We start from the raw sequence: 20,905 nt of genomic DNA, 5'->3' as shown, positions 1-20,905 counted from the left end.
TCTCACAGCTGACTGAACTACGTTATATAGGGATGGCAGGGAAGTCAATAAAACTTTCAAAAAGTAATCACTGGAGTCACTATCACTCCCTTCATCATTCTTTATTTCAGTCTTATTCCATCTCGTACTTTCTTTTTCCCATATTTTCCACTAGTTAAGACAAGATACACCCCAACTCCCTCAATCATCTCTATTCTCCATGCTTGCTGTCCTGCATCCCACCGCCCTTCCATCCAACTCTTAACTGTACTCTTAGCCTTATTCTGATATTTTTCCTTCTCTTTCGTGTGTGCTGCACACTCCCATGTATTCAAGGCTTCATACTGGACAGGTGTAGGTGGGGGTTTCATTTCATACAACAACCGTCTCAAATTGTCAATTATTCTCAGGTTCAAAGTACCATGGGGAGGAAACTGCAAGGACCCTTCATTTGCAGTGATATTATTCCATTGTTTAAGCCAAATACACATGTGTAAACCAAGCTAGGCAGTCTTATAATGATCAGGCGTACTCTCGAAATGGCCTCCTCACTTTCACGGACAGGCATTCTCACAACATCACTAAATAAAGCCCTTAATTTAACCAAGTGTAAATTCAATAACGTGAATCAAAAATAACCGGCTGTTCTCAGCAAATCACAAATCTACACACAACAGCACTACACTACAAAACAGTCAACTCACAGTGTGGCACACTGATGTAACAACCAATCCCAGCGTGGCACACACTAACTGACCAATACTAGGGCGGCACCTTATGACGCAATTTGCAGCTTCTCACAGCAGCTCTCGCTAAACACGATTCAGCCTTGCAGTAGCAGTTATTAAAACCAAACAATAACTCTTGTTAGTTCTACTAAAAGTATGTTCAAAGTACACAATAACTCAAGGGGAATTAAGGAATAACACTAGAAGAGTGTTATCATCCACACAAAGTGAAATCCTGCCCATCTGAAAATCAGTCTGACCAGTGTGGTCTCTGTGCAAAAGGTCTGACCAAACACAACTCTCAATGAATACATTTTCATCAAGATAAAAGTCCCTATATCAATGTGCGGCCGATAGTGCTTCACGATCCTACATCACAAACCTTAACAGACAACTTACAACATAATATACTCAATATCTGTCACAGGATATTGGACTTTGACAGTCCAAAACCAACCTTTAACTCTTACAGCAAGCATGTATCTATTCATAAGCACAAGAGATATGCATAAGGAAGTATCACCAATCTTGTAACAACATGAAGCACTCTTGGACTCAAAATGGACACTACATCTCGATTAGCACACTAATTCATCAAAACTCACAAAAAATGCTTGACAATACAATCAAAGACGCATAACCCTACTATACACATACTGCTAGGATACAGCAGTCACTCAGGAATGCCTGTATACTGCCAAATCTCCAAACTGGACCCTAGGAACCTCGGGACGTGGACAGGTATGAGGCAGATTCTGACAGATTTTGGGGCAAATTCTAACTATCTCTTCCTCAGTGAGAAACATTTTCTGCTACCATCTTGATAGCGGGATAGATAAGGATGGCATTTCGCGAAGCAAACTTGGTGCAAATGGGGAACTCTGCTATGTCCACTAGGATGAACCTTTTTCTCGCACTGAGGATGAAATCACAAATTCTATAACATTTCAATGACAGTGAAGCAGATTTTGCCCCCACAGTAAAAGCAGAGAGGAGAACGTTTGCAAACTATTAAGGTTTATTAGCAAATTGGTGAATTTACAACCTCAAATCAAACTAATTAGGCACAAAATCAATATTCACCCAAATGCAGCATGTATGAATATAATCTGTTATTCAAATTGGCAAATGCAAGTACACATTATTGAAGTTAACATATGGGAAATAAGGTAAAGTTCTGTTCCCATAAAAGGAAATGCCCTAATGTTAAGCTAAGGGTTGTGGGTAAGTTGGGACATTTCAGAAACAACATAGGTCAGCAAATTTAGCATGAAAAGAGGGACTAAATGAAGGTTCCAATTAAAAAGAGGAGAAAAGTACTTGCTCTAGAAAGTAAGTCTATGAGCAACAATAAAAGGAGCTTTGGGTCCCAAGAGATGGAAAGGAGGACTGGCACAAGTGTTCTAACTAGCTAACAAGCTTCACACAGTTAAAACATGAAATTCTATCCAAATGATACATTCTACAGGTTCTCACTGAGTAATAACCAATCAAAACCCAGTGGTATCTCTGTACTTGTTGTCAGTTCCTTCTCATGGATAACGTAATGCCAGCTGTTTTCATCGCTTTCATCGTTGCGAGCTTCATGATATCACTCAAAGGAGTATTCACCTCCTCTGCCTGTCATCCTGTGCAGGTGCTAAAAACATTGTTAAACAAATTAAACATGACTTTCACACGGTAAGATAACAGAAACAGTTACTAACAAGAACATGTTGACTCTGGTGTCTGAAATTAGGAGCAATTTTATGCACAGCAAGCAGAAACTCAACTTTAACTATTTAAAATGGAATAAGGAGCCTAGGCCCACTCCGGTCAACGTTAATATGCCTATACCCTACCTAGAGTTAAACAAACATATAAATCACTCGTTTCACTAAATCTAAGTATAAACTAGCATATGAAATCATGTAAGTAATGGTTATGTGTGTTACATCTTAACATTTTATTAAGCGCAAATAAATGATGGCGACATTGTGTCACCATAACCCAAGATGGAGGGTTGGAGGTAAAGTCCAGACATGTCTCCCTTAGAACATTCCAAGGATTCTTCATAGCAGGGGGGTGTTAATGAAAGAAGACAGAGGGCTCCTTTGAAGCTAAAGAGTCCTTTACTTGCCCATTCATTTCTCATAGGGCTGCCACACAGGTTAACAGGAAGTTGAATGGAGCAGTCCACATTTGGCTGTGATGCTCTTGTTTTGGGTTTCTCCTGCTTTGAGAGCTCCCAAGCTCCATCCCATCTTCCTGCTTACACCTTAGAGCAAAGACCTTAGATGGACCAGTGTGATTGGAATGACCAAAAATAACCAGACCTGTCCAGAACTGGCTCAGTACTGACTGTTGGAATACACAGCGGGTGTCTGCAAATTTTGTACAAACATTTGGTATTCATAAGGGCAATGCAGTATGCCTAATGGGAACCGGGGCAATACATATACAAGAAACAATAGTTCACTCACTTTTACAAGGTCATTATATCAGTCTTAATAACTCAAATACTAAAGCAATCAACATCCATCAAAATCAATTAATCAATCAGAATAGTTACTACAATTATGAAATGTTGAGATACATTAAAGATTTGAAAGTACTCATAACCAGGGGCGGCTGGTGACATTTGAAAGTGGTAGGCACTGTGTGATGCCGAAAAACTTACAGATGCTGGCCCTCCGCCCGGTGCCTCTCAAGATCATGTGGGTGATAGTGTGTTCACTCTGTGATCTGAGAGCGAGAAGTCAAGGGAAGGACGGTGGCTGACTTTCTACAAAAGCCAACGTGAACCCAACCATTCCTGGAGCTGCTCTCATGTTCATGGCCAGCATCTGTAAGCTTTTCAGCATCGCGCCATGCCCCATCTTACTGACTGGTTAGAATGCATCCTACACCAGTAGTGTCACTGGGACCATTGCATTGATGAAACCTCATCCGAAGCATCAGCCATAGTTTGAAATGAGAGTATTAACAGTATTAGTTAAATTTCATTTTTATGCTGAGAGGATGCTGAATGCTCGTAATGCCACAAAAGGACTATTAGCTGAGGTGACCTTTCTAGAAGCTCCCTTTTGCCTCAGTCAAATTATTGAGCATTCTCAATCCTTATGTGGCACACTATACAATTTCTTTGAGGAGAAAATAACAAAGATTCGTCATTCAATTAAGGAGACCGTAGTGGTATTCTCTATGGCAGCGGTGGAATCCACTGCTATGGAAAGTCAGGTTGAGTGAAACCTCATTAATTGCTTAAACTATATTAACTCAATGCAATTTCTAATGAGTACCTTGAATTCAGATCAGCCGCTCGCTGCATGGCCCTATTAGTTCTAGAGTGTGACACCTTATGTCTGTGTACCTACACCAGGCCCTACTAGCCATTTGTAACTAGTCCCTGCAGGAGTCTTTTGTTCCTTTGGCATGGAAGCAGGCCCTGCTACCATGGGCAGAACTCCTTTATGGGCTCCAGGGCTACGTCCTGCTTGTTTGCCGGCCACATTTTATTATGCTATTTTTATTATGCCATTATTCACACTTTGTATAATAAAAAACATACATCCGCTTCAGATCCAGCAACATCCTGAGGCAGCTAGTCACACTGTTCGATGGCTAGAGAAGTCACCTGCACCATCCATCAGAAACTTTATTCATGGAGGGTGAAATCCCAGCTCTGGCCTCAGGGCTTGGCACGCCTCAGTGACTCCTGCAACTGCCACATGCTAAAGTGTCATAGCTAAACATGCCCATGGTTGCCGCAGGCGTAAAACCTTCGGTGTCCTTAGCTACACCTCAATCAGCATGTCACCCCACCATTTCTTAGCACGTCACAGGGTTGGGAAAGGGTACAGTAATAAACCATTGACAGAACGGTTTGAGGCTTCAGTTCATTCTCTAGCACTGGAAGTAGAAAGGCACCTGAATTCAACGGGGACCTGTGCAGGCAGCAAGGTAAGCAAAATGTGTGTATCTGTGTGCAGCAAGGTAACCAAAAATGTGTGCATCTGTGTGCAGCAAGGTACGCAAAAATGTGTGTATCTGTGAGAGTGCGTACCTGTGAGAGAGAGCATGAGTGCATTTGAGCAGGTCTATGTGTGTGTGTGAGTGACGGTTAGAGACATTCCATTAAGGAGAGAGTCAGAGTGAGTGGGAATGAGAGAAAGGAAGACTGAGTATGAGTAAGAATGAATGAGATTGAGTAAAGAAGAATGATTATGAGTCTAACTGATTGTTTCTGGTATTACTGAGTGAGGCAGAGTGAGTGACAATCTGAGTGAGCTAGAGAATAAGTTAGACAGAGAATCAGTTAGACTGATTTGATTCAGAGGGAATCAGAATTAGTGAGAATGAGTGGGACTAAGTAAGATTGATTGAGACTTGGTGAGTCAGAGTGAGTTTGACTGAGTGAGAATGAGTGGGATTGAGTTTGGAATAAGTGAGAAGGAGTGAGACTGACTGAGGAGTGGAACTGAGTGAATGCAGTGAGGCCGAGTGAGACAGAGTGGGATTGACTGAGTGTGTATGAGTGAGTCAGGTTGAGATTGGGTTCTTCGGAATGACTGGGACTAAGTCAGAATGAGACAGAGTGAGTCTGAGTGAAAATGAGTAAGATAACACCAAGATTGAGTGAATCATAATGAGTGAGACTGAGTGAATGACTTTGATTGGGTCAGAGTGAGATTGGGCGAATCAGAATGAGTGAAAATGAGTGCGACTGCATGGGTCAGTGAGCTTGAGTGAGAGTGCAGATAATAATCAGCCAAGAATAACAAGCCATATTCCTGCCAAGGAGTTGGGGTTTGTCATTTAAAAAAAATATTTGGACAGGGCAACCCACCTCAAGCTCCAGTAGACAAAACGAGCCCCTCTTCTGTTGATATTTCATTCTTAAGCAAATCCATTGAAGTGTGTGCTGTTACTAGAGCTATAACAAAGTCCCCTGCAGGAAAGGCACCAGACGGGGTACCCATTGATGTTTTTAGACAGAACCCCACCTTTGGGGCACCCCTGCTTACAAGCATTTTTCGTACTGTGGTAAGAGGTGAAATTCCAAATTCCTGAAAGGAGTCCTTTATTGTCCCAATAGTTAAAAAGTGGGACATGAGTCAACAAACTTGTTACCGACCCATCTCCCTTTTGAACTCCTCTGTAAAGATCTCAGAGAGGATAGCACTTCAAAAATTGGTAGACTGGGCAGTGGAAAATAATTTCCTCTGAGAAGTGCGATACCGTTTTCGTCCTAGGGTTAGCACAGTTAAGCAAACCCTGAACTTGCTCTTGTTATATGGAAAATACGTTCAAACAAAAAGAGGAGCCCTTGACATGACCTTCATGGACCCCTCCAGCGCGTTCCACCTGGTTGATAGGGGCAAGCTATGAGACATGATGGGCAGGGCAGGTATTGATCTCGCCCTGATTGATCTTCTGAAACATCTGCACTGGGGTACGTCTGCCCAGGTTCGCTTTGGTACAATTGGGGACTGTACCCCTTCCTTTAACTCTAGTAAAGGTGTGAGATAGTGTTGTATTTTAGCCACTTTCTATTTCTTTTTTTACATAAATGCACTTGAGTTGGAGCTGGTGATCAAAGTCAACGACCTCCCCATGGTTGGGAGCTGCCCAGCTCCCGCTGTACTTTAGGTGGATGACGCAGTTTTAATTGCCCAGCACCACAAATGGGTTGCAGTTGCTTCTTGACTCTTTCAATGATTTTGTAAGGGAGTTAAATTAAAAATTAACCTTCAGAAATCAAATATAATGATTTGTGGACCAAAAAATCTTGCTCACATGCACACAACATAGATGGAATTCTAATTATCAGGGTGCAAAATTGAAAGTATTTCAGGGTTTTGTTGGCAGACAATTTGAAATGAGATAATCTTTTGAGTTAGAGAGCCTATAGATTTGCTTGGGTCATTGAGGCAATCTTTAAATTCTCAAAGAAACGTGGCCATAAGCCCATTAAGGAGCTATTTACACTGTAAAAAAGCAAATGTGTTCCTCTGGGGACTTACACATCTATACCTCCCCAAGTAGCTTACACATTATAGAGAACACATTCTTGTGTAGATTGCTGGTATCTCCTAAGAGTTTGGCCAGCTTTCTTGTTCAACTGGAACTTGGGCTGCCGTTTTTAGAGGATATAGTTGATGCAGCACTGCTCCTTCTATGGCTCAAGATCTGACATTCGCCGCATAATAAATGTTTGCGATTGGTTCTTTAAGATTGCTTAAGAACAGATCATATGGACTCTATTCCCTGGTTATTCACATCAAGAGTGCAGTCTGTAACCTTGGTTTGCCAAATTTGTTTTATTCACCTAAAGAAACTAATAACAACTCAAAGAATTTGGTGAAATTACTTTTTTACCAACACCGAAAGAAGGCCATACTTTCCAATGTTTATCCATGAGCTCAGTCTGTCATTACCTAGCTATAAATTCCACAGAAGTGATAGAATTATATTTATTGTGGATATTGAACCCTGAACATAAAATATACTTGACTCACTTTATATTTGGCACTTTGTACTTTTTGGTAGCATATCCTCAGCAGGGCACTTGGTTTCCTATTTAACCTTGTTGCCCTGGTGACAACTTCTCCAAGCAATCGCCTGTTCATTTTATGTTTTTCTGTGGGTTTCATTCACATTCTAGACTACAATTTTTAGGTCCACTATTGCATTTATATGGTCTTACATCACATATTTTAAGCTTAACGCTAACAGCTTTAAGACTCAGAGGAGCATATGTACACGCCCCTATCACCACGGGAACATCACTTTTTGCAACATTCCCGTGGTGATAGGGACATTGCCTTATGTACAAGGCAGCGTTAAGTCACTTAACGTGGTTTAACGCTGCCTTGTACATGAGGCACCCTTTCACGCTATGTTTAGTGTGAAAGGGGCATGCAGGGGGTGTTGCGGTGGGCGTTCCACTGCAATACCCATTGTATTTGACGCTGCCCCCTATGTACAAGGATGGCATACATAGAAGGCAGTGCCAAAATTAAGACCAGGAAAATCATTGTCTTAAGTTGGCGAATCAAGGAGAAATGCATTATTTCTCCTCGTTTTTGCTTTTTCCATGTGTGCTGCCTTGTGCCCGTAGGTCCCGAATATTCTCCCTCGTCCCTCATACATTCAAGGTGCTTATGTCTGCCCTGGGCAGACCTCTAACTGATAAAACCTTAATGCAACTCTCACTAGACCTTAGTTGATCAACAGAAAAAGAGCTTTAAGAATCAGTACTGAGGGAGGGTATTAGGCTTGCTTCGCTATGTGCTGACTTTTTATAAGCTGTTGATAGGGTGGAAGGTGTATACTTCCACTGAAAGGGTGCTTTCTTTTGCCTTTTGGTAAAGCTTACAATCAGTGTGGTAGGCCTGCAATGGTTAGGTTGGCAGACCAGAGAGGGAGCGCATGCACCGCCTACAGATTAGGCACTGGGTCACCCATCCACTAATTAACGTTAATGCCAATAGGCCACTTACACCATTTGATAAACGGATTATCACAAAGCACGATGATAAACATCTCCCTTCAGACACCTATAAATTCTTATGTGAAACGTATCCCCACACCCCTCCCAAGCCCGCCCAAACAAAAAAAGTGTCCAGCACATAAGGGGTGGAAGGTAGATTTGTAATTGTATTTTTATAGTGCTTACTACCTCTGACGAGGCATTGAAGCGCTTTTCAAGGAGTAGGACGCTACTCCGGATACCCAAAAGGATTATTGGTGGATTAGTATAGAGAAATAAAAATTGTTAATTTGAGCGGTGGACATGTGAGTCTGTTAGTTTGATTGAATAGGATAATGGAGGAATAGAGGAGGGAAGTGTATGGAAAGGGATTAGGCAGATCATAGTAGTCGAATGAGGTTTGGGATGAGTCAAAGGAGGGAAGAGTCTAGAAAGGGTTATTTGGAAGATCATAGTAGTAGAATGAGGTTTGGGATGAGGCAGAGTGTGGTGGTCGTGGATGAGGTACAGGATGAGACATGGGGGAACAGCCATCACAATGTGGCTGTTACCACACATAGCCTTTACCACGCACGACTTACAATGCGACTACCGTTACCATGCATAGCCTTTACCGTGTGTGATTTTACAATGAGTATGCCTTTACCACGCATGCCTATACAACAAATTATGTTGTAAAGGTGTGAACAGTAAGGGCATATATTCGTGGTACAGGCATCAGCGCCTTTACCTCGGAAGACAAAGAGACCCTCTGCAGGCACTGAAAGCCACAACAACAACAAAAACTGTGTCCGACTTGACCAACTGGTACTGGTACAGCCTCATTCCCCTTTTCCTGCCATATGTATGGGGAACTGCACACAAAGGAGTTTTAGGGTGCAGGGTCAGGATTGGGATCAGAAGTAGGCTTTAGGGCTGGGGCGAGGGGTATAGGGCGGGTGCCACGGCTGGTCCGGCTTTATGGCTCACGGTGTTTTACTTTTTTGTTTAGGGCTGGGGCCAGATAGGGTAGCACCAGGGGCCAGTTTTAGGGCCCAGGGCTGGGCCGTTTTTTTTTTTAAGGGCTGGAGTCCAGGGAGGGTTGCGCGAGGAGCTGGATTTAGGGCTCCAGGCTGGGATCTAGAGAGGTGTTTTTTGATTTTGAGGAAAAACCTTTACCATGCATATACCTTTACAACGAAATTCATTGTAAAGGCTTGCATGGTAAAGGCATAATCGTTGCAAGATCCTGCATGGTAAAAGTAATGCACCTGCATTGTAACCCCCGCATTGTAAAGGCATGCATGGTATTCGAATAAGTGGTTCCATCATACATCTGCGAGCAGTGATTGGAGAAGGTCAATATTTTTTTAATCTTCTTCTACAGTAGGAGTAATATAATAAATATATAGATACATAGCTACACAGAAAGGAAATACATGTATAAGGAAGATAATATATCAAAATATAAATTTGTATTGAGCCCCATATGTGTGGATAGATAGACATTCAAACTTTCAAATGATGCTGTACGTGAAGCTAATTTATTTGTGTATTTTTTTTTTGTTTGTAGTTTTTCTTATTTTGATATTTTCCTCAATATTTTAATAAGGAAGCACTTATAGATACAACTGCTATGATCATATTTACATCTAATCAAATCACTTCTATGAAAACTATGCAGTGACTTATATATTCATGTTACGCATATATATATATTATCTACTGGCGGTCGCCAGTAGATAGTTATAGTTAGGACCGTGTTTCCAAAGGAAATCCACAACATTCTATTTGGAATAACTTTGGCGCCGGTTGACGATTCCTCGCGAAACTTTCAAAATAGGTGGGGCGCTCCGCTCCGCACCTACCCTGAAAGTCTCGGGGGGATTCGTCAAGTGGGGGCTGGAAAAAAGGGGGGTCCCAAAATGCGTTTTCCCCATGCAATTTTCCATAGGGACCTTTAGTCCAAGGTACAGCCCGAACGGCTGAACAGAATTACTTGAAATTTGGCAAAGAGGTAGTCCTCTCAGGCATGCGCCTTTTGCATATATGGTGTCAATCTGTTCAGTAGTTCCTGAGAAAATCAAAAGTAAAATCACATACATATCTGGGCGGAGCCTAACCACACATCTCATCGTGAGATCTGATTGGCTGTCAGTACTTCATCCAAGAAGTGTTGGCAGCCATCTTGGGACCAATATACATGATAGCACCTCATTAAAAAGCATTGCAGTTAATAGAAGGTTTTAAGACTTTAGTTACATTATAAATCATTTGTTGATGGTACCATACTCATTTTAGGAATTGTGGTGTGTTCTAAGGTGATTTTACCATGTGAAAAAGCCTTCTGCTGTGATATCACGAACCATGTTTGAGAGAAAACTATTTTCTCATACTTTTCCCACAGAGGTTTGGAAGGTGATCTATAAGCTAAACTGAGAGCATATTTTCTGTACATTCACATTATCTTTCTCAGTCATGTAAGAATGAAGTCTGACATTCTCAGTAAAACATGTACATCCAACAAGGGCAGAGACTGTCAGTTGATTCCTTTGTGTTCTACTGCAGCTTCCCAGAGTGATCTAAAGAACAACTAGAGCGCTAACAGTCTTACGTATGACAAAAGTATGGCACACCTGAAGCCATCTTGATTGGAATAAAGTGGTAACACATAAACCATTTAATTTACAAAGGAACAGAATGAGGGGGTTCATTTTGCCATATAAATTATGATTGGTGCTGCAGAAAGAAAAACTAGGGCACATTTTGACTTCTGAAATCCTCTTTTATTTCATAAAAACATTCTGACATGCAGACTGAAACATGCACTTTGAATACCAGCAGCAGACTTGCCTGGTGAGCAGTAGCTTTACTACAGTGATCTAATGAGCAACTAGAGTGCTAACATTCAGAATTTATGGAAAATGTGTGACACATCTGAATGCCTTCTTGATGGAATCAAAGTAAAAAACTGAAAGTATTTCCTACTGAGGAGACTGCAGTAAATGAGGAAATTAGGAAACTTCATAACAAATAAATCTCCCAAGATGGCCACCAGAGACAAACGAGCCCAAATGTAGCCCAAATATCACCCAGATGTAGCCCAAGTATAGCCCAATGACAGAATGTCCCAGAGTGTTCTTAAGAACAACTAGAGCGCTTACTGTCTTACTTATGACAAAAGTATGGCACACCTGAAGCCATCTTGATTGGAATAAACTGGTAACACTTAAACCATTTAATTTAAAAAGGAACACAATGAGGGGGTTCATTTTGCCATAGAAATTATGATTAGTGCTGAAGAAAGAAAAATTAGGGCACATTTTGAGTGACTTCTCAAATCCTCTTCTATTTCATTAAAAAATTCTGATATGCAGACTGAAACATGCACTTCTAATACTAGCAGCAGACTTCCGTGGTGAGCAGTAGCTTTACTACAGTGATCTAATGAGCAACTAGAGTGCTAACATTCAGAATTTATGGCAAATGTGTGACATATCTGAATACCTTCTTGATGGAATCAAAGTAAAAAACTGAAAGCATTTCCTACTGAGGAGACTGCAGTAAATGAGGAAATTAGGAAACTTCATAACAAATAAATCTCCTAAAATGGCCACCAGAGACAAAAGAGCCGAAATGTAGCCCAAATATCACCCAGATGTAGCCCAAATGTAGCCCAATGACAGTAGTGTGCAAAACACTTATTTTTTGTGTATTTGCAGTTTTATATAGTGCAGACTTGCCAGGTATTAGAGTGCTTTACATGAACATTGGTTACATCACACAAGATCAAATTCATTTTGGTTGTAGACATGGGGAGATCAAGTGATTTGACCAGAATCACAGAATGTTGAGCTGAAGCAGAAACTCCAACCTGGTTCCCCAGTTGCAAAGTCTGCAGCTCTGGAAGTAACACCACACCCTCTCCCCTTGGATGCAACATTTAATCAAGTGGTCAACTGGATAAAAAAACTAAGATTACAAATAATGTAAAAGTTCTTTGTCGCTATTTGAAAACTCAGAAAATATGTCCTCATTTTAGTTTTTTAGAGCACTAACCATAATTTTGATGCAAATAAGACCCTCTCATATATGTAATTTCTAAAGGAAATGCTCTAGGCATTACAGTTTTGATTACATCAAGATGACGTCAGGCATTCCACACTTTTGTAATAAATATAGAATGTTAGCAATCTAGTTGTTCATTGGGATACTGTTGAGAGGCAGAGGCCAGGGGCATGGACTCTGAAAATTGAAGGCAGGTAGGAGAGTGCAGAGGCAACAATTTGACCACACTAGGCAGGCAGGAAGGGCAGTGGCAGCACAACAGACTATGGAGGGCAGTGGAAAGGGGGGTAGGGGCAACAAACCAACAATACAGGACTGACAAGAGAGGCTGTGGCAATATAATAGACCATTGTGGGCAGAAGGAAGAGGCAGTGGTCATACAACCATACATGCCAACAGACCCGTTTCAGCCTGGAAACGTCCAATGTTTTTAAGCTCAAATGGGCTTTACTTGATCTGTTTCCTGTCTACAATCTTCTCTTTTTCAATGTAACTCAAAGGGGAAAATCAATACCCCAGTTTTATTTCAAAATCTCCCTCTTACCAAGTTCAAAATGTTCACAAGTATGGTACATTGGATCATGGTAGGCAGGAGGAATTGGGGTAGGGACATGGACTCGGATAACAGAGGACAGGAGGGACATTGAGAGGTGCACCAAACTGACCCTACAGGGCAGGCATCAGGGTTTGCAGCAGCACAATACACCACACAGGGCATGCGGGACGGGAGTGCAGCACAACAATCCATAGAAAGCAATAGGGAGGGGACAGGACCATGCACATGGACAACAGACAACAGAGGGGAAAGAACCAATGGTAGCTAGCTGACCATAATGGACAGACAGGAGAGAAAGCTGCAGCATAACAGACCATAAAGGGCAGGAGGGACGGATCAGGGGCATTACAATGGAACCGACAAGCCAGGAAGGAGGGAATAGGGGTCTGCACATGGAAACAGAGGGCTGGGAGCAAGAGGGCAGGGCAGGAGCAGCAAGATGACCATGGAGGTCAGGCAGGATGGGCACTAGAAACAAGACACACCATGGAGAGCAACAGTGAGACTATGATGGCATACACACAGACCATGGAGGGAAGGTGGGAGGGGGTCAGGAGCAGCTAGCTGACCACACAGGGAAGGTGGGAGGCGCCATGGCAGCACAGAAGACCATGCATGGCAAGCAGGAGGGTTAGTGGCAGCACAATGGCTATGATGGGCAAGAAGGAGGGTGCAGGGCCATGCACAAAGGACCATGGAGGATAGAAGGGAGGATCAGGACCTGGGCACAGACAAGAGAGTTCAGGGGAAGGGGCCTCACAACAGACTGCGCGGGGCAGGCAGGAGGAGCAGTTGCAGCACAACAGACCAGGGAGGGCAGAAGGGTATAGGGGCATGGCATGTGGACAGGGAGGGTGGAGGTGGCAGGGACAGGTTACAGTCATCTGACAATGCTAGGCAGGTGGTAGGGGAGTGGCAGCTCAACAGAACACTCAGAGTAGATAGGAGTGGCAGGTCCATGGAACATGGTGGTCAAAAAGGATGGAGCAGGGGCATGCACAAAGACATCGGAGGTCAGGGGGAAGGAGAATAGGGGCAGCAAGCAAAGCACAGAGGCTAAGCAGGAGGTCAATGATGGGCCATAGAATTGGGCAATGGAGGGCAGGATGAGTGGACCGGTACATCATGCAAAATGCAGGGCAGTGGCAGCACATCAGACCATGCATGGCAGGAGGGAGGAGGCTAGTCCATGGATTCAGACAACAGAGGATAGGGAGGAGGTGGATGGGGCAGCAAGCTAACTGTTCATAGAAGGTGGGTATTAGGAACTTTATTGTTTTTAAAATGTGTGTCTGTGCGAACTACTTAAAATATGAACAAGCATGCAGCATAATCTTACTTTTATTCAGGAAGAAGAGGACGTTTGGGACTGTGACTCCGGGCTCACTTGGCAGAAACATCCCCTGACCCTCCACCCCCATCGCAAAATGTAATGCCCGTGAAAAGGGTAGGTGGACGCAGTGTTATATAGAACATAGTCCTGAGAGCACGATTGAAAATTAAAACTAGATATAGTATATGGTATAAACTATGCACCAAAAAGTGTGATATAAGCTGAACCGGGGTGTGAAAATAATATGCAATACATTGTGCGCAATGACAGATTCATTGGAGAGCGCGAGATAGCACAGGCACTAGCGCTTGCTATGTGATATGCGCCTTGGAGTGTAATATGCACAGGGCAGTGTTGTGTAACCTAAGTAGTCTCTAAAGTTGTAATATAAAATATGTGCTGGGTAGTGTAACATTGCATATGCACTGTGACAAAGATATGGATCCCAGATTGTAATATGTATGGCATAGCGCTGTGCTTTATAACATAGGCATCGAGGAAGGCACGTTAGATGGGGCAATATAACCCGTGCGAAGGCAAGTGTGGCATGACATATTCACGGGGTGGTGTTACAGTGCACATGGGCTAGAGAGTGTCATAGCATACGCACTAGCTGGTGGAATACAACACAGAGGTGTGTGGCACTCGGCGGGCACTGGTGGGTGTAACACAGCATTGGGCTCAGCCAGGAGCACGCTGTGACTCTCAAGTGAGGTTTTTCTCCTTTCCAGAGAGTAAAATAAAAAGTATTCCACATCCGGCGGTGGATGTGTGTTTTATTAACCGTGAGGGGGTTTATTGCATAGTTTGGTCGAATTTTTTTCGAATCCCCTTTGAATGGCTTGGTGTGCATGTGTATTAAATGTGCCCGTCAATAGCTACCCATGTTTGTATAAATAAACGACAAGGGTGTCTACTTGGAGAGTACCCACCAGCGGGGGCGCCAGGATTAGGCACGGTAGGGTGTCAGACATGTCAGAGCTTCACTAGCGGTGTGAATACATTCTACGTGGATTCATTGTATGCATAGTCGCCTTTTAATGAATATCACGCAAATCGTCATGGTGATAGGTACATACGGTTAGTCCAGCATGTCCTAGGTGTTTCTATAAATATATATATTTTTTTGAACATTAAAAACAAAGGCCGGCCCCGGGGGATGGGGTCCCCGGGGCCATAAGTAGCCTGAGGAGGGGGGCAACACCGCCCCCCTCCTAAAGAATAAAAAAATTAAAAAAAGGCCATGACCTGGGGGTTGGGGTCCCCGGGGCCGATTAAGGCCTTGGGAGGGCCAAATTAATTTTTTTCAACAAAAAAAAGTTAGGGTGCAGGCCCTGGGGGATGGGGTCCCCAGGGCTAATAAATTAGAAAAAGAAAGGGGGCCACACAGCCCTCCTTGTTAAAAATAAATAAATAAAAGACCGGCATCGTGCCGGAGGCCACGCCCCCTCCTTGCAGCACTCTGCAAACGCGCCCCCTGGCCAGTTGTAAGTTGAGGAATTAATTCCCCTTCAATACTGAGGGTCCCTGAGGGCCAACTAGCCCAACAGGTATCTCCAGTATGCGCCAGGGAGCTGCGTTGCAGACAGGTGTTCTGAGGCAACGCCCCTTTTTACACCTCCACGCAACGCAGCTCTGTGGCGCTTACTGGAGGTACCTAGTGGGCTAGTTTGACCCTAGGGAACCTTAGGATTCAAGGGGTCTTAATCTCTCAACTCAGAATGCCCACAGGCCCTGTGGCGCATTTTTAAGTTGGGGAAATAATTCCCTTTCAATCCTGAGGGACCCTGGGGTCCAACTAGCCCACCAGGTGCTTCCAGTAAGCACCACTGCTCTGCGTTGCAGAGAGGTGGTGCAGGCCGTGCCACTTTTTACACCTCTCTGCAACGCAGCTCTGTGGCGCTTACTGGAGGTACCTAGTGGTCTAGTTGGACCCTAGGGACCCTCAGGATTAAAGGGGACTTAATCTCCCAACTTAAAATGGCTACAGGGCGTGTTTACACAGTGGGGAAGGGAGGGGACGGGGCATGAAGTGACGTGTTCAAACACGCCCTGCGGTGCGTTTTAAGAGGTAGTTTTAATCCCCTGCCCTATTATATACTAGGGGCTTACAGAGGAGGTCATGCTAATCACAGGGGGACCCCAACACATAGTGTGCCCTAGTGTATGTAGGTGTTTTCACTGCATTCTGAGTGTCTTTCAACATAGCACTGGCTCTAGGACTGGTTAGTCAGACTCAGTTACCACCAGTATCCGTCTGAAAAAGTTGAGGGTACAGGATGATTTTGCAACAAGGCTTGTTTCTGCTCTTCTGTTAGTTCTTTCTGCACGTTATACTTCTTCCTGCACTTTTCTTCGTCTTTGAGGACTTCTGTTCTTTCTTTCTGCATTACTTTTTTTTCTTTCTGTGCGTTTTTCCTTCTTTCTTCACATGTCCTATCTCTGTAGGCATAGCTAGAAATTAGCATTTAAAAAACCTTTGAAATTCACTGAAAAAAACATAGGTTTCAGGCACGTTATAGCTAGGAATTAGCATTTAAAAAACCTTAGAAATGCACTGAAAAAACCATAGGTTTCAGGGGCGTTATAGTTAGCTGGACTTTTCACTTGTACAAAACCATAGAAATTCCCCTGTTATAGTTAGTTCAGCTAACTATAACTCACGCGCCCGCAATGCACTGCTGATGACATCACATATTACATCACTCATGACATGGTCAGTGACATCACTCATGACATCACTGATGACATCACTGAGGACATCATCCTTGTGATAGAGTGGCAGACCTCCTCTCCCCCTAATATAACCTTTGATACACACATTCAAAACTAGAAATTAAAATTTTCAAAACAATGGACCTACCAATACCAGTTACAACAACCTATTCAGTAATTGTAAGATCCACATCCACTCATTCACCAACAGTCCTATACAGTCACTCATACATGTACTCACTCATCATATGTACTCATACACCTATACATCCTGTTTCACAACGCCACTCATCCATAAAGTTACTCACACACATAGTCACTCCTGCTAATAAAGAATCAAACATCCGTTTACCTGCATATACAGTTATACACACATCACCACACTTACTTCTACAGAAACTTACAAATACTTAGTCTTTTTAACAATCACTTATAGAAACACATACTTATTCATACAGGAACTCTTTCAATCTCTCACTCTCACATATACTCACTTATATACACCAATAGTCACATATACTAGTTTAAAACATATGTAGTTACTCATAGAGACACTATTGAGACAGTCATTCACTCACTAACACACCCATGCACACACTCATCCACCCATACAGTCCTGCACACATGCTGTCTTCAACACATACAAACAGTGAGTCACTCATTCATGCACCTATGCACTATGTAATACCCCCCACCGAACCATACAGACATCAGACACTTATACTGATACTCAAAAAACCAACTAATAACCTATATAGACACTCATGTAGCTACTCACCAACCCATGCAGCCACTTATACACAAAGTGAGAGACTGATACAGATATTTACATATTTAAACATTACTCACTAAGCCATGTATTCACTAAGATACACTTAATCAGTCAGTTATACAATCAATTTTTCAAAAACAAATCATCCATTTAGACACTTATATACCCATTTATTCTTCCATCGACCTTGAGATACACATATATAAAACATGTAATTTTCAGAAAAACACACATTCACTGGATGATGTCATCAGTGATGTCATCAGTGATGTCATTTGAGATGTCATCAGTGATGTCATGAGTGATGTCACTGACCATGTCATGAGTGATGTAATATGTGACGTCATCAGCAGTGCATTGCGGGCGCGCGAGTTATAGTTAGCTGAACTAACTATAACGGAGGAATTTCTATGGTTTTGTACGGGTGAAAAGTCCAGCTAACTATAACGCCCCTGAAACCTATGGTTTTCACTCATGACATGATCAGTGACATCACTCATGACATCACTGATGACATCTCAAATGACATCACTGATGACATCACTGATGACATCATCCAGTGAATGTGTGTTTTTCTGAAAATTACATATGTTTTATATATGTATATCTCAAGGTCGATGGAAGAATAAATGGGTATATAAGTGTCTAAATGGATGATTTGTTTTTTTTAAATTGATTGTATAACTGACTTATTAAGTGTATCTTAGTGAATACATGGCTTAGTGAGTAATGTTTAAATATGTAAATATCTGTATCAGTCTCTCACTTTGTGTATAAGTGGCTGCATGGGTTGGTGAGTAGCTACATGAGTGTCTATATAGGTTATTAGTCGGTTTTTTGAGTATCAGTATGAGTGTCTGAGTGTCTGTATGGTTCGGTGGGGGTATTACGTAGTGCATAGGTGCATGAATGAGTGACTCACTGTTTGTATGTGTTGAAGACAGCATGTGTGCAGGACTGTATGGGTGGATGAGTGTGTGAATGGGTGTGTTAGTGAGTGAATGACTGTCTCAATAGTGTCTTTATGAGTAACTACATATGTTTTAAACTAATATATGTGACTATTGGTGTATATAAGTGAGTATATGTGAGAGTGAGAGATTGAAAGAGTTCCTGTATGAATAAGTATGTGTTTCTACAAGTGATTGTTTAAAATACTAAGTATGCGTAAGTTTCTGTAGAAGTAAGTGTGGTGGTGTGTGTATAACTGTATATGCAAGTAAATGGATGTTTGATTCTTTATTAGCATGAGTGACTATGTGTGTGAGTAACTTTATGGATGAGTGGCGTTGTGTAACTGTATAGGACTGTTGGTGAATGAGTGGATGTGTATGTGGATCTTAGAATTACTGAATAGGTTGTTGTAACTGATATTGGTATGTCCATTGTTTTGAAAATTTGAGTTTCTATTTTTGAATGTGTGTATCAAAGGTTATATTAGGGTGAGAGGAGGTCTGCCACTCTATCACAAGGATGATGTCATCAGTGATGTCATTTGAGATGTCATCAGTGATGTCATGAGTGATGTCACTGATCATGTCATGAGTGATGTAATATGTGACGTAATCAGCAGTGCATTGCGGGCGCGCAAGTTATAGTTAGCTGAACTAACTATAACGGGGGAATTTCAATGGTTTTGTACGAGTGAAAAGTCCAGCTATCTATAACGCCCCTGAAGCCTATGGTTTTTTCAGTGAATTTCTAAGGTTTTTTAAATGCTAATTCCTAACTATAACATGCCTGAAACCTATGGTTTTTTCAGTGAATTTCAAAGGTTTTTTAAATGCTAATTTCTAACTATGCCTACAGAGATAGGACATGTGAAGAAAGAAGAAAAAACACACAGAAAAAAAAAAGAAATGCAGAAAGAAGCAACAGAAGTCCTCAAAGACGAAGAAAAGTGCAGGAAGAAGGATAACGTGCAGAAAGAACAAACAGAAGAGCAGAAAGAAGCCTTGTTGCAAAATCATCCTGTACCCTCAACTTTTTCAGACGGATACTGGTGGTAACTGAGTCTGACTAACCAGTCCTAGAGCCAGTGCTATGTTAAAAGACACTCAGAATACAGTGAAAACACCTACATACACTAGGGAACACTATGCGTTGGGGTCCCCCTGTGATCAGCATGACCTCCTCTGTAAGCCCCTAGTATATAATAGGGCAGTGGATTAAAACTACCTCTTAAAACGCACCACAGGGCGTGTTTTCACACGTCACCTCAGTCCCCGTCCCCTCACTTCCCCTCTGTGTAAACACACCCTGTGGCCGTTTTAAGTTGGGAGATTAAGTCCCCTTGAATCCTGAGGGTCCCTAGGGTCCAACTAGACCACTAGGTACCTCCAGTAAGCGCCACAGAGCTGCGTTGCAGAGAGATGTATAAAGGGGCACGGCCTCGACCACCTCTCTGCAACGCAGCGCAGTGGCGCTTACTGGAAGCACCTGGTGGGCTAGTTGGCCCCCAGGGTCCCTCAGGATTGAAGGGGAATTATTTCCCCAACTTAAAACGCGCCACAGGGCTTGTTTGCACATGTTAACTCAGGCCCCGTCCCCTCCCTTCACCACTGTGTAAACACGCCCTGTGGCCGTTTTTAGTTGGGAGATTAATTTCATTTGAATCCTGAGGGTCCCTAGGGTCCAACTAGCCCACTAGGTACCTCCAGTAAGCGCCACAGAGCTGCATTGCAGAGAGGTGTAAAAAGTGGACCACCTCTCTGCAACGCAGCTCAGTGGCGCTTACTGGAAGCACCTGGTGGGCTAGTTAGCCCTCCGGGGCCCTCAGGATTGAAGGGGAAATATTTCCCCAACTTAAAACGCGCCATAGACCATAGAGCGTGTTTGCACACGTCACCTCAGGCCCCGTCCCCTCCCTTCCCCACTGTGTAAACACGCCCGGTGGCTGTTTTTTAAGTTTGGAGATTAAGTCCCCTGGAATCCTGAGGATCCCTAGGGGCAAAATAGCCCACTAGGTACGTCCAGGAAGTGCCATTGCAGAGAGGTGTAAAAAGGGCCACGGCCTGCACTACCTCTCTGCAACGCAGAGCAGTGGCGCTTACTGGAAGCACCTGGTGGGCTAGTTGGCCCCCAGGGTCCCTCAGGATTGAAAGGGAATTATTTCCCCAACTTAAAACGCGCCACAGGGTGTGTTTGCACACGTCACCTCAGGCCCCATCCCCTCCCTTTACCACTGTGTAAATGTGACCTGTGGCTGTTCTAAGTTGAGAGATTAAGTCCCCTTGAATCCTAAGGGTCCTTAGGGTCAAACTAGCCCACTAGGTACCTCCAGTAAGCGCCACAGAGCTGC

The 20,905-nt window shown here is 43.0% G+C and overlaps 1 protein-coding gene and 1 long non-coding RNA gene across 2 annotated transcripts in view; one reads left to right on the top strand and one right to left on the bottom strand.

Moving 5' to 3' along the window:
* Positions 1 to 1,913: 1,913 nt before the first annotated feature.
* Positions 1,914 to 20,905, bottom strand: part of LOC146821256 (uncharacterized) — a 601,412-nt gene continuing 582,420 nt past the window's right edge. The window contains exon 6 of the long non-coding RNA XR_014962685.1: positions 1,914 to 2,346. This is a non-coding gene — a long non-coding RNA (uncharacterized LOC146821256). The remainder of the gene's footprint in view (positions 2,347 to 20,905) is intronic.
* The window catches only part of LOC146821257 (geranylgeranyl pyrophosphate synthase-like), a 428,148-nt gene continuing 411,819 nt past the window's right edge, over positions 4,577 to 20,905 (top strand). The window contains exon 1 of the mRNA XM_085609337.1: positions 4,577 to 4,649. The gene's annotated coding sequence lies outside the window, so the exon portion shown is untranslated. The remainder of the gene's footprint in view (positions 4,650 to 20,905) is intronic.

Source organism: Triturus cristatus, chromosome 6 (assembly GCF_964204655.1).
Source record: "Triturus cristatus chromosome 6, aTriCri1.1, whole genome shotgun sequence".
NCBI lineage: Eukaryota > Metazoa > Chordata > Amphibia > Caudata > Salamandridae > Triturus > Triturus cristatus.
The sequence above is the reverse complement of the archived record's forward strand: the minus strand, read 5'-3'. Positions and strand labels throughout refer to the sequence as shown.